We start from the raw sequence: 11,149 nt of genomic DNA, 5'->3' as shown, positions 1-11,149 counted from the left end.
AATCTCCTTTTGTGGATTGCCTGTTTGAGCAGCGAGCACTGGTTGTTTCATGAAAATCCTTCGTGTATCGACATTGTGGGTAACGCTGTGTAACAGTCCTTCGACTTTGGGCTTGGTCATATGGCTCCCTTGGCCAATGAAACATCAGCAGAAGTGATTCAGGCATAGACTTTCAATGCATGTGACAGAGCTTGCCCTCCTGTGCTTCTGCTGGCCCCACGAGAGGATGATGCTCTGGCTGGCCGGCTGGTCTCCGAGGAATGAGACACTCATGGAGCCGACCCGATCCGACCCGACCTGAACCTGTGTTTGGAGCCGAGCCTGGCCCAGCCTAACCAAGATCAGTAGAGCCCTGGCTGCCACCCCACAGACATGGTGAAAAGCGATGATTGCTGTCTTAAGCCATCGAGCTTGGGTGGATTTGTTTTGCAGCCACATTGTGACAACGGATGACGGACATACCCTGGATGATCTGGTACGTGTCTCGTTGCTCTCTGGCCCTCAGTTTCTTTGGATGTGGCATGAAGAAGATGATTACTGAGGGATTTCTAAAGTCTCTTGCAATACTAAGATTCTGGGTTCTGGTACAAGATTTGGTGGTGAGAGGGCAGGACGGTATCGCAGAAGGAAAGCCCAGCACAGACGTGCAGAGAAGGCTGTGTGGGAAAGTGAGTGGGAGGGGCAGAAGGGTTGTCCCACTGGAGCAGGTGGTCCGAGGCGTGCCAGTGGGGTGGGGTGGGGTGGGGTGGGGTGGGGTGGGGTGGAGGGCTGGGGCCTGAATGCTGGGGGCCCACCTGCTTCTTACCCTCTTGCAAATTGCCCTCTGACCCCACTGTGCTGCTGAGACTTCCTTCTCAATTATGACCTCTCATCCCCAAATCCTCACTTTGGCCCACAGCCTCCTAGAACTTAATGCCTCTTCCCAACCCTCTGCCCCGGCTTCTGTGCCCCCGACTCTCCTGGCCTTCCCCTTCCATCTGCCCACCCAGGTTCTGTCTCCTTCCCTGAGTCCACTCTGAAGGCGTTTCCCCAGGTTCCTTCCTCGGCTCCCGCTTCTCAGTCTAGTAATGAGTGTGGAATTCAGAGATTGAGATCCCAAGGGAGGAACCTGGGTACTTAGATCAGGGTTCGAGGCAAAGAGGGCCCAGGGCACTGGAAGCAAGCAAGATCTCATTACTGCCGGAAAGTGGATGAGAGTTTTGGACAAACTCTAAGGGACCCAGTGCCAGACTCCAAGTACCGTTGGATTCCATGCATCCGTGTCCACTCACAGCTACAGCTTGATCATTCTTAGTCTCTTACGTGCTTGCAGCTGCAACAGATGGTCTGAGCAGGGGCCCGAAACCCCGCTGCCCACTTCCGGCCGAGGCAGCAGCCTGCGTGGCTCTTCTGTTCCTCACACGCGGCTCTCTGCCATGCCCTTTCTGTAGCAGACCTGTCCCCGCCCCCCCCTCCCCCGACCTTCCTCCGCACTGCCCCCTCTCACCGCTGCTGCCTTCCCCACTGTTCTGTGGCCCTGGTCTCCTGGTGGGCACATCCCGCCCCCCCCCCGCCCCGCTGTTTGAGGGACGCTCCCTTGTTCAGCTTTTAAGTAGCCTTTGTCTTGGAGCACGAGTGTGCCTGACGGACGTGCTCACCGTTCCTGGAAGCCCCACTTGCATGGGCTTGGAAACAGGCCCTCCACAGTCTTTACACACCTGCGCCCATCCCACGGGTACCAGTCCTGCCGCCCTCCCCACCCCAGTAAGCCCCAGACCCCTCGTGACAAGCCCTTATGACAAGACACCCAGGATTTCTTGTCGCTGGTACTTCCCTTCGGAAGTGATGTGAGGCTGGAGGCAGCGTGTTCAAGGAGAAAGGGGATGGACTTGGCAGCGAACATACTTGGCTTTGAATGCTGGCTCCATCATTTGCTGGTTGTGAAGGGCTCACTCCCAGCCTGCTGATCACACACACACACACACACACACACACACACACACACACTGCACTGTGGCTGCCCACCTCGCCAGAGGAGCCAGTCCTACCTTGATTTTTACCATTTCTCCTATTTCTCCTATTTGAGTCAAACCATGTGAATTACTTGCCGAGAGCTGGCACAAAGTCGACTCGATGCTGAACTCCCAACCACAAAGCAGGTGCCCCTTAAATGTGAGCTGATGCAATGGAACTTGGTGGAATTCTTTGAAAACTGCGTGTGTGTGTGTGTGTGTGTGTGTGTGTGTGTGTGTGTGTCCTGTTCCTCAGCAACGTGACGCATGCCCCCCGGCTTGCTCCGTCTTCCACGTCCCCCATCCTGGCCTCATTTGTTCCTATCACTTGCTTCTTCTCCATTTTGACTTGAGAGATTTTTCTGAGGCTGATTCTCCATTTCCCTGGTGGAATTTCCAGCGGTGATTTATCTTTTGGTTGGTTTTTATGTGGACATTCATCTCCGTAATGTTTTCATTGTTTCATTTCTCTTGTACAAGGGAGGCCAGCTCATTGTTCTTCTCTCATGTTATAACTTTCATTGAGAATCTCCTTTGAACCTCGACTCCTTCAGTTTTAGTTCTGGTTTTGTTTGGGCGTTAGTCACTCCACTCCGGTTCCTGGGTAATCCCTCTTAGGAGGCAAGCCCTTTAGTCTTTGCTCATGTCCCATTTTTCTTGTTAGCGGGGAGGCATTTCCTGCGCGGGGGTGCCGTGCTACTGTTCACGGCTCATTCCTCATCTCGAGTGGGGTGGCCATTTATTTGGGGGATCAGTGAGCTGAGTAGTCCTTAAACTCGATTTGGGCTCATCGTCTCAAACACCTGCAGAGCCAATGCATCACTTCTTTTGCCTTGAAGGCCGAGCTCAGTTTCCAGGGCTGGGAGGTGGATGCGCCCCTGAAAAGACCGTTAGGTGTCCAGTTCAGGTGTCCCCCCTTCTCCCTCCTCCAGGCCTCGTTTCCAGGGACCAGGGATGGAGAATGTCAATGGTTTGCCAGCCCGATGCCCCCTTGTCTCATCACCCCGCCATGCTGACTTGCAGAACTGAGTCCCACAAACTCACCTGTCCTCTCTCCAATCAGAAGGTCACTGCCTGGCCCTCAAGGACTATGGAGGTTAGATTTCATCTTTCCTGACTGCTGATCAATTCCATCCTGAGAATGGATTGGACTGGGAGCTGTGCAGTCACCCTTACTCCACGTCCCCGCCCCCAACCCTGGTGGCTCCTCTCTCAGCACAGGCCCAGAGCCTGACGCCCATCACCACCTGCCCTGCGCCACCTGGCTCCACACCACCCTTATTCTCTCCTGCATCACAGCAATAACCCCCTGCCTGGTCCCCTGGCTTCCCCCTCACCCGTGCGCTCTTCTCAGCCCTGCAAGCGCTGTGGGCCTGTGGAATGGGGACGGGGGCCCTTGGGGCGCTGGGATGGCTCAGTCGGTTAAGCGTCTGACTCTTGATCTCAGCTCAGGTCTTGAGCTCAGGTTCGTGGGTTTGAGCTCTATGCTGGGTGTGGAGCCTACTTAAGAAAAAAATGGGAGGTCCACAGCCTGCTGTGGCTCCCCGTTGCTCTCAGCGTGGAGCCCCAAGGTACACAGAGGCCCGTGAGGCCCTCCATGGTCCATATGCCCACCCCCAACCACTGCAGCCAGCCCTCCTCCTTGCTCTCTGCACCTCTGCACTGGCCATTCCTCTGCCTGGAATGTTCTCCAACATCTGCCTGGCCGACTTCCCCTCCTGCTTCAAGTCTGCCGCCCAGTGTCACCATATTCGTTTGCTGGGCTCAACAATGGCACCACACATGGGGAGGCTTATGCAGCAGACATGCACCATCTCATAGTTCCCGAGGCCGCAAGCCCGAGGTCAAGGTGCTGCCAGGGCTGGCTCCTCGTGTGGCAGTGAGGAGAGTCTGTCCTAGCCTCTCCCCTCTCCTGGTGGGTCCCCGGCAACTTGTGGTGTCTTTTGGCTTGCCGACGTGTCACCCCCATGTCTGTCGTCCTCCGCCCATGGCACTCGCCCTGTAGGGGCCTGTCTCAGGATTGCCCTTTCTGTGAGGACACCAGGCACAGTGGATTGACAACCTCCTTTCAACTTGGTCGCCGCTGTAAAGAGCTTCTCTCCCAACAAGGTCGTCTTCTGAGATACTGAAGGGGTTATTCATATTCCACCGTGAATATGAATGTGGGGGAGACCAACTCAATCCGTAGCCATCAGCTCGTCAACGAGGCATAGCCTTCCCTGCCAATGTAAAACCACAGAACTGGCCTTACCCTCGGATCCCCAGCCGCTCAACCCCTGGTTCAACTTGGATCATGAAAGACGGAGCTTTTTTTCCTCCAGGTTTTCATTGTTGTGGTTTTTTTTTTTTTTTTTTTTTGCTGTTTTCAGCGAGTTTCCGTCCTAAAACTAAAACAAACATCGCCATGTCTCTCAGGGCATTCCTCCCCTGCCCGGAGCCCCGCACACCCCCAGTCCCATGCTCGGCCCCGCCTGCATGGGCCCTGCAGAGTGGGAAGGGCCCGAGGGGAGAAGAACAGTGGCTTCAAAGCTGACAGAGGCCACTCGGGACACTGATGACCCCCAGCCTCAGCCCAAATGCAGAGACACCCACCGTCCACTCGGTCAACCTCACAGAGCTCTCCTTCTCCTTAAACAACGTGACAGATTGACCTGATGAAAATACCTTAATTCCCTGGCTGGGGAGTGAGAGATGGAGTTTCCCTACTGCCGTCAAACCTATTTTGAAATCCTCCTGGCCTTCGGCCATCAGTGGGCAGCTGGCAGAGCCCTGCCTGAGCGCCGGGAAATATCACGGGGAGCGCTGGTCCTGGGGCACCAGCGGCATCCTTCAGCCCGTGGGCACGGTGAGTCTCCCCTCTACTCCGCTGTGGCCTGGCCGCCCCCTTGAGTCCCTGTTCAGGCCTATTAGGTGACCAACCTGCTTTCGTCTGGTCAGCCCCTCATCGCAGGAGTCTTTATGACATCCTGTTGGTTCCTTCGATTGTACTCACTGGGGCAGGGGTGCGGCTCTGATTCTGCACCCCTCCGCGTGAGGAGCCGCGGTGGGCGGGGAGGTGGCATGCCCAGGCCTCAGTCCCCAGGGAACATGGGAGAAAGCAAGAAGTCAAACAACAGACATAGTACAGATCCTGTTCGAGGCCTTCCCTCTGCTTCCCCAGATCAACACCCCTCAAACGTCTCAGAACGTGCTAGCGGGGAGCCTGCCCTCGGCCCCTACCTGGCTCCCCGCTCCCCCCTCCCGCCCCCAGAGTCTGCTGCTCTCTGCTCAGCAGCCGGTGGTCAGACCATCTCCTCCCCTGTGAGAACCCTCCAGACACAGGGGGCTTTACCTGAGGCTAAAGGTAAGCTGAAGGGCCAGAGACTCTCACCCCCCACACCGCTGTGAAGCAATCCGGCTCATAAGCATTGTCAATTCCAAGATTGATTAGGATTATAACTGTGAGGAGAGCTGGCTGTGCCCTGCAAGCTTACTGTGGGTTTGTAAAGAAGCTTGACAGCTTCCCCCAATTTGACAAGAATCCTGAACATTTGCATGACATAATCCAGCGTGAGATGCGAAGGTGAGAAAAACGTTGACAGAGTCAACGGAGAAAGCCATTATGCTCAGACCGTGGGAGGAAAACCTGATTTAACTTTCTAGTCTCTCCACAGAAAATGATATTACCAAATCATTGTTTTATGAAGACGGGAATAAAGAGAACGCAGCCCAAACAATTCAGGGGGGAGAGAAAGCCGCGAGGCCGTGTCAGGATGCTAAGTAAAAAAATAAAGGGGGATTTTCCTACATTTTGCGATGTTTTCGGTAATTGTTGGCTTTTTGAAATCTGCAATTTATTGTGATCTATTTTCTCATTCTAAATAGATATTAAATTGCATAAGGAATTTGATTCCTAATTCTATGTCCTTTTCTTTCTTTCTTTTATTATGTTGTTAGTCACCATGCAGCACATCATTAGTTTTTGATGTCGTGTTCCACGATTCGTTGTTTGCCTATAACACCCAATGCTCCACGCAATACGTGCCCTCCTTAATACCTTTCATGGGGCTATGCCCTTTTCTTAAAGAGGATTCCCCAAATGGCATAATTTTCAGACCCATAATGCCACTGCCTTCCAGGGCTTTCCACCTCACTTGGAATAAAACTTAATCTCCTCCCCATGGTCTGCAAGGCCTCCTTGATCCTTCCCTGCCCACTGATGCCCCCCAGCCTTCACCCCAATGCAGAGAAGTCCGTCTTCTCCCCTTCCGCAAACTGCTGAGCTCGGTCCCACCTTGATGAATTTGCATTTACTGTATTTCTTGCCTGGAAAATTCCTTCCCATATTTTCCTTTCTGGTCATTCAGAGCTCAGCTTAAGGCTACCTCCTCTGAGAAGGCCTCTGGGATATTCCTACCCCTTTCCACGCACCCCAAGGCCCACCGCAGTCACTGTTGCACCCCTCAGCTCTGTTTATTTATCTGAATGTATAACGTTCTCTCTTCTGTATATGTCCCCTCCCCCCTCCCCCGGGAGTCGGGACCCCAGCAGCCCCGGGAGGGCTGGGGCTGTGCCTTTCTTGTCGTCACTGTGTCTTCAGCACCTATAACAGCGCCCAGCACACAGTTAACACTGTGAGTGAACAGACTGTTGGTTGCAGTTTGAATTGACCTCTTTCTGGAAGGTGTGTTGGCAATATGCCCTGTGATCCTTAAAGTCTGCAAACCCAGCGATCTTACTTCTAGAAATCAGCCCCAAAGCAATCATCAGGGAGGTACACAGAAAGGGAGGTTACCTGGGTGGTTGAGAGCATGGGTTTTATATAACTAATCAGATCCAAATTTTTGTCTCAGCTCCTCCAGTGATATAGTTGCTGTGTGACCCTGAGCAAGTTCCTATCGTCTCTGTGGCCCTGGTTTCATCATCTGTAAATGGGGATACCTGCTGGAGAAGGAAACTTGAGGCGCACATGAGGTCGCACATGGGACGTGCTGAGCACGGAGACAGGCGTATGAAAAGCTCAGTATATGTCGATGACTACTGTATTCCATGATGCTCATTATAACGTCATTTGTAGTGGGATGCAATCTGAAGAGCCTACATATCATCTAACCATGGGAGATTGTCTGCCCAAGTAGCATTACCTCTTTGCAGTAAATTATTGTACATCCGTGAAAAGCCTGTTTCTAAAGAATATTTAATAATGCAAGGAAAAGCTCACAGAATGAGATTCGGTTGAAAAAAAAAAGGCAGGGTAAAAACCAAATAAAATGTGATGCTGCTTTTGTTATATACCTAGATGCTGGTGTTTATTTGCGTGTGCAGATGGGCGGGTGTCCTTCAAGGGAATGCGGCAAAATCTTAACAGGCCATCTGCAGATCATGGAATTACAGTAATTTTAATTTTCTTTGCATTCGTATTATACTTTTAAAAGAATCACCTTTCAAATCGGTGGGGGAATAATGTTATCTTAAACGGGTACACAGTGTTTCAAGCAGCTCACAGCATGACCCGACCAAAGCGACCGTTCGTGGACGCTCGTGGTAGGTTCCAGGCTTCACCTCTCCCTGTACCTGGGCACTCCGCCACGTGACTGTGTGGTTTCTCTCACGGAAGGCAAAGCGAACCTCCGGACCTCATGGCGTTGGACTTGGCCCGTCACTTCTTTCATCCAGTGAAATGTGGACCGGGGTCCCTCTGCCATTGTCACCAGAAGATGCTGACTTGTAGCCAAAACCTGCAGCTCAGAACCTCCCAGCTAACCTGCACACGTGTGAGAAACATGCACGTCTGGTTGTACGTCACTCAGACTTTGTGGTTGGTTGTTACACAGCGATCGCTGACTGATGCAGTGTGATGGAGAAGCGTCACAGGTACTCAATCAAGAGGACGTCCTTATTCACTCCGGAAGGTATAACTGGACTGCAGTGAGAAGAAAGCCAAAATCGAAGACACGTTTTAATCAACAACTAACTCTCACGGATCTCAAAGGCAAAAGAAATCCTGACCTTCCGCCAGTGATTTCAGCTCCTGTTTAGACACTGTGAATGTCCAATACTTCAAGTCACAAGACTTCGTGATCTCCTTGTCCTTAGATATCATCCAGTCCTGGGGACAATGAAATGCTAACCCTCATGTGAAGAATATTTTCTTTCTCTCAGAAAAATTATACACTCATAATGCCACCACCAAAAATAACTCTGTCAAACCTGTGTTTATGCGTTTATGTTTTTCCCACAACAAGGAGGGCACACTACACATTCTGTTCTAGAATTTTCTGATTACGTTGACTTCCATGTCACAAAATTTTCCCTTGCCTTTCACACGTTCTACACAATGATTCTCAATTGTGGGATCATCGCCACTACTTTCCCACTGAACGGATGGGCCATCCATAATTTTACCCAACTCCCGTGCTGACACACAATTATATCACACGGTTATGTCCAGCGTTAGCGGTCGTAACCAGCATCCTACATGGAAATGCTCTCCATGTACATCTCTGTTTCCAATGGTTAAATTCTTAGAGGTGGGATTTCGGGGTTGGGGTTACACGCATTTATGAGGTGTCCCGTCTTCAAGGGTCATTGTCCTCATTGATCTGATGGCAGGGATTTGAAATCACTGAATTGTATGATCATTTTCCCTAGTCATGGGCTTCTTGTTGAGTCCATACACCCCTGGAAAGAAAGTACCCAGCACCAACAGCATCCAAAGTACCTTAGGTTGACCACCTCAGATCCTCCCAGCAGAGGAGCAGGACCCAAGAGAAGAGGGAAAGGCAAGTTAGGAGGTCATCAAAGATCTCACTTCACCCTCAGGTGACCCCACGTGGTGTGTCCTCTTGCTGCAGTCTTATCTGACAAATAAAGAAACTAATCCCAAGGGGCTGTGAGGCCAACTCTGCATCTGGACCAACTTCACAGCCAAGAGCCCTGGAGCTAGGGCCCTGCCCCCCCACCCATGATTCCGGCAAGGTGACAGAGACAACGCGTTGACCATCTGTAGCCTTCCTTCCCCTTGCTCGGGTGGGTCTTTGTGTCTGGTCCACCGGCCAGTCCTGTGACTCTGCCTCATTCTGGTGTGACGTGTGGAGGGAAGAGCCTGGGGCCCTACTGCACACTCAGGAGCCTGGGTTCTGCTCTTAACCTGCTGGGTCTCCTGGGACCTCATTTCACCTTTCCTGGGGTGGCAGAGACCATCCACCTGTTCACCAAATACGGTTCTTCTTCTCCCTGGGCACACAGCAAGACTCCATTGCCCAGCCCCCTCCCCAGGTAGGCGGGACCACATGACTATATCCCAGACGGCAGAACGTGAGCAGAAGTGACATATGTCACATCCACTTCAGGCTTTTGAGGACCTCCCATGAGTTCCTTCCCTTTCTGCCGCGTCCTGCCCTCTGTTCCTCGCCACGGGGGCCTTTCCTGCCCAGCAGCTGGCTTCCCTGAAGTATGCGAACCGAGCAGGCACTAGGAGAGCAGGTTAGCGAGACAGACACTGCGTCCTGATTGGTGGGTGTCTCCCCGGAGAAGAGTTCTCTGACCCAGCCTCCTGCCACCGTGTGGCACGACTTGCTTGGGAGTCTACGTACAACTTTGTTGCGCTGGAGCCGTTCTACATCTTGGGGTTGGGGGGCTGGTTTGTTAGAGCGGTCTGCACGGTTCCCGAGTACCGACTTTGTGCAGGACCCTACGCTCCACACGTCACACACGTCTGGCTTGCAACCCCCATGACAGACTATAACCTTGGGATTAGTATCTGCATTTTTCCAGAGCAGCAAGGACCTGGGATTCAAGCTCGCGTCTTCAGGATCCCGACCGCGCAGGGGCACAGATTTCAGGTGCTGGAGGACCTGACACTCCAGGATCCTGCTGGTGCATGAGCCCTGCCAGGCGAGCGGAGAGGGGAACGGTGACGGGCCAGGGGCCATGCCCTCACCTCACAGAAGGGCTTGGCTTACCTATGCCTCAGTTTCCCTGTCTGTCCAATGGGGGCTGCACTCCCACCACACGGGGTCCTTCAAGGGTGAAATGGAATCCTGATCATTAGGCACTTGGCAGTGAGAGCAGCTGTCAGGTACGGCATCCTTACCTGAAGCAGGTGCCCCCCTGCACCGCCCCCCACCCCGGGTGTGGCCAGGCTTTTCCCACCCCAGCCCTCTTGCCTTTCCTGCCTCATCTTGAAGGAGAGGCTTTCCTTCCCTCCATAGGAGCGCTCCGAAGCTCTGCTTTGCTGGGAGCACTGGTTCTCAGGAAGCCTAATTATTTATTAGGCAGACTTTCTCCATCAAAGGGCCTGACATTCTGAAAACTTTTCCCTCGGTCGCCTGCTGGGAAAGTCGCAGGGCCTTACCAATCTAGCGAGCCCAGGAGAGACATGAGCGTCTGCTACCCCCAACAGGAAGCCCGGCTGGGTTGATCTAAAACAGGAGAGGAGGGCTGACCTGGTTCGGGGCTGGTTATTTGAAGCTGGCTTTCCGGGGCTGCTCCCCAGGGTGCAGGAGCAGCGGAAGGTCCTCTGGATGGCTGGGGTGAGGACAGGAAAACAAAAACAGATGCAGCCCCACGGAGCAGTCTGTCCACCGGCATTCCGCGAGAGCCCCAGCTGGCCCTGCTGGCTCGCAGCATTCTGGAGCTGGAAGGGGCCTGGAAGCTATAGGGCCAGACAGCCTCGAGGACTGTAATTTGCCTGCTGCTTCCACAGCGGGTGTCCTTGTCTGAGGAGAGAGTCCCAGCCCCTCACGTTCATCCCAGGACACCTCCTGCGTCACATGGAAGCCCTCCAGCCATGACGCTTGCTCCACCATGTTGTGTACCCGCCCAGCTCTGGAACCTTTCTGTCTGTCTCTTTCTCTCCTGGCTCTCCCCACCTGGTGACGCTGTCAGCACTCATCAGTGTCACTCAAACGGTCACCTCCTGGCTGAAATCCTTTCTGCTCCCACCAGGTGGAGCTAACCGCTCCAACTTCTCAGCTCCCACTGCCAGCTCCTTTGCCCCTTGGGGCCTGGGCCCAGGGATGCCCTTGCCTGGAGCCTGGCCGGCTCTCTCTCTGATATTCCAATGTCTACTCCTCCTCCTTCTTCGGGCCTCAGCTCAAAGGTGGAAAAGGCTCAAAGACCTTCACTGACGTGCCCCCTCACCAGGCACACTGCGGACCCCGTCCAGAGCCAGGCTC

General features: G+C 53.4%; 1 long non-coding RNA gene across 1 annotated transcript; it reads right to left on the bottom strand.

Moving 5' to 3' along the window:
• Nucleotides 1-7,347: 7,347 nt before the first annotated feature.
• Nucleotides 7,348-10,753, bottom strand: LOC130542309 (uncharacterized). The gene is made up of 2 exons (XR_008956784.1): nt 10,418-10,753; nt 7,348-7,893 (listed from the first exon to the last, which is right to left on the bottom strand). It is a non-coding gene; the product is annotated as an uncharacterized LOC130542309 (long non-coding RNA).
• Nucleotides 10,754-11,149: the final 396 nt, after the last annotated feature.

Source organism: Ursus arctos, unplaced genomic scaffold (genome assembly GCF_023065955.2).
Source record: "Ursus arctos isolate Adak ecotype North America unplaced genomic scaffold, UrsArc2.0 scaffold_32, whole genome shotgun sequence".
NCBI lineage: Eukaryota > Metazoa > Chordata > Mammalia > Carnivora > Ursidae > Ursus > Ursus arctos.
This window is presented reverse-complemented; position numbering and strand designations above follow the sequence as displayed.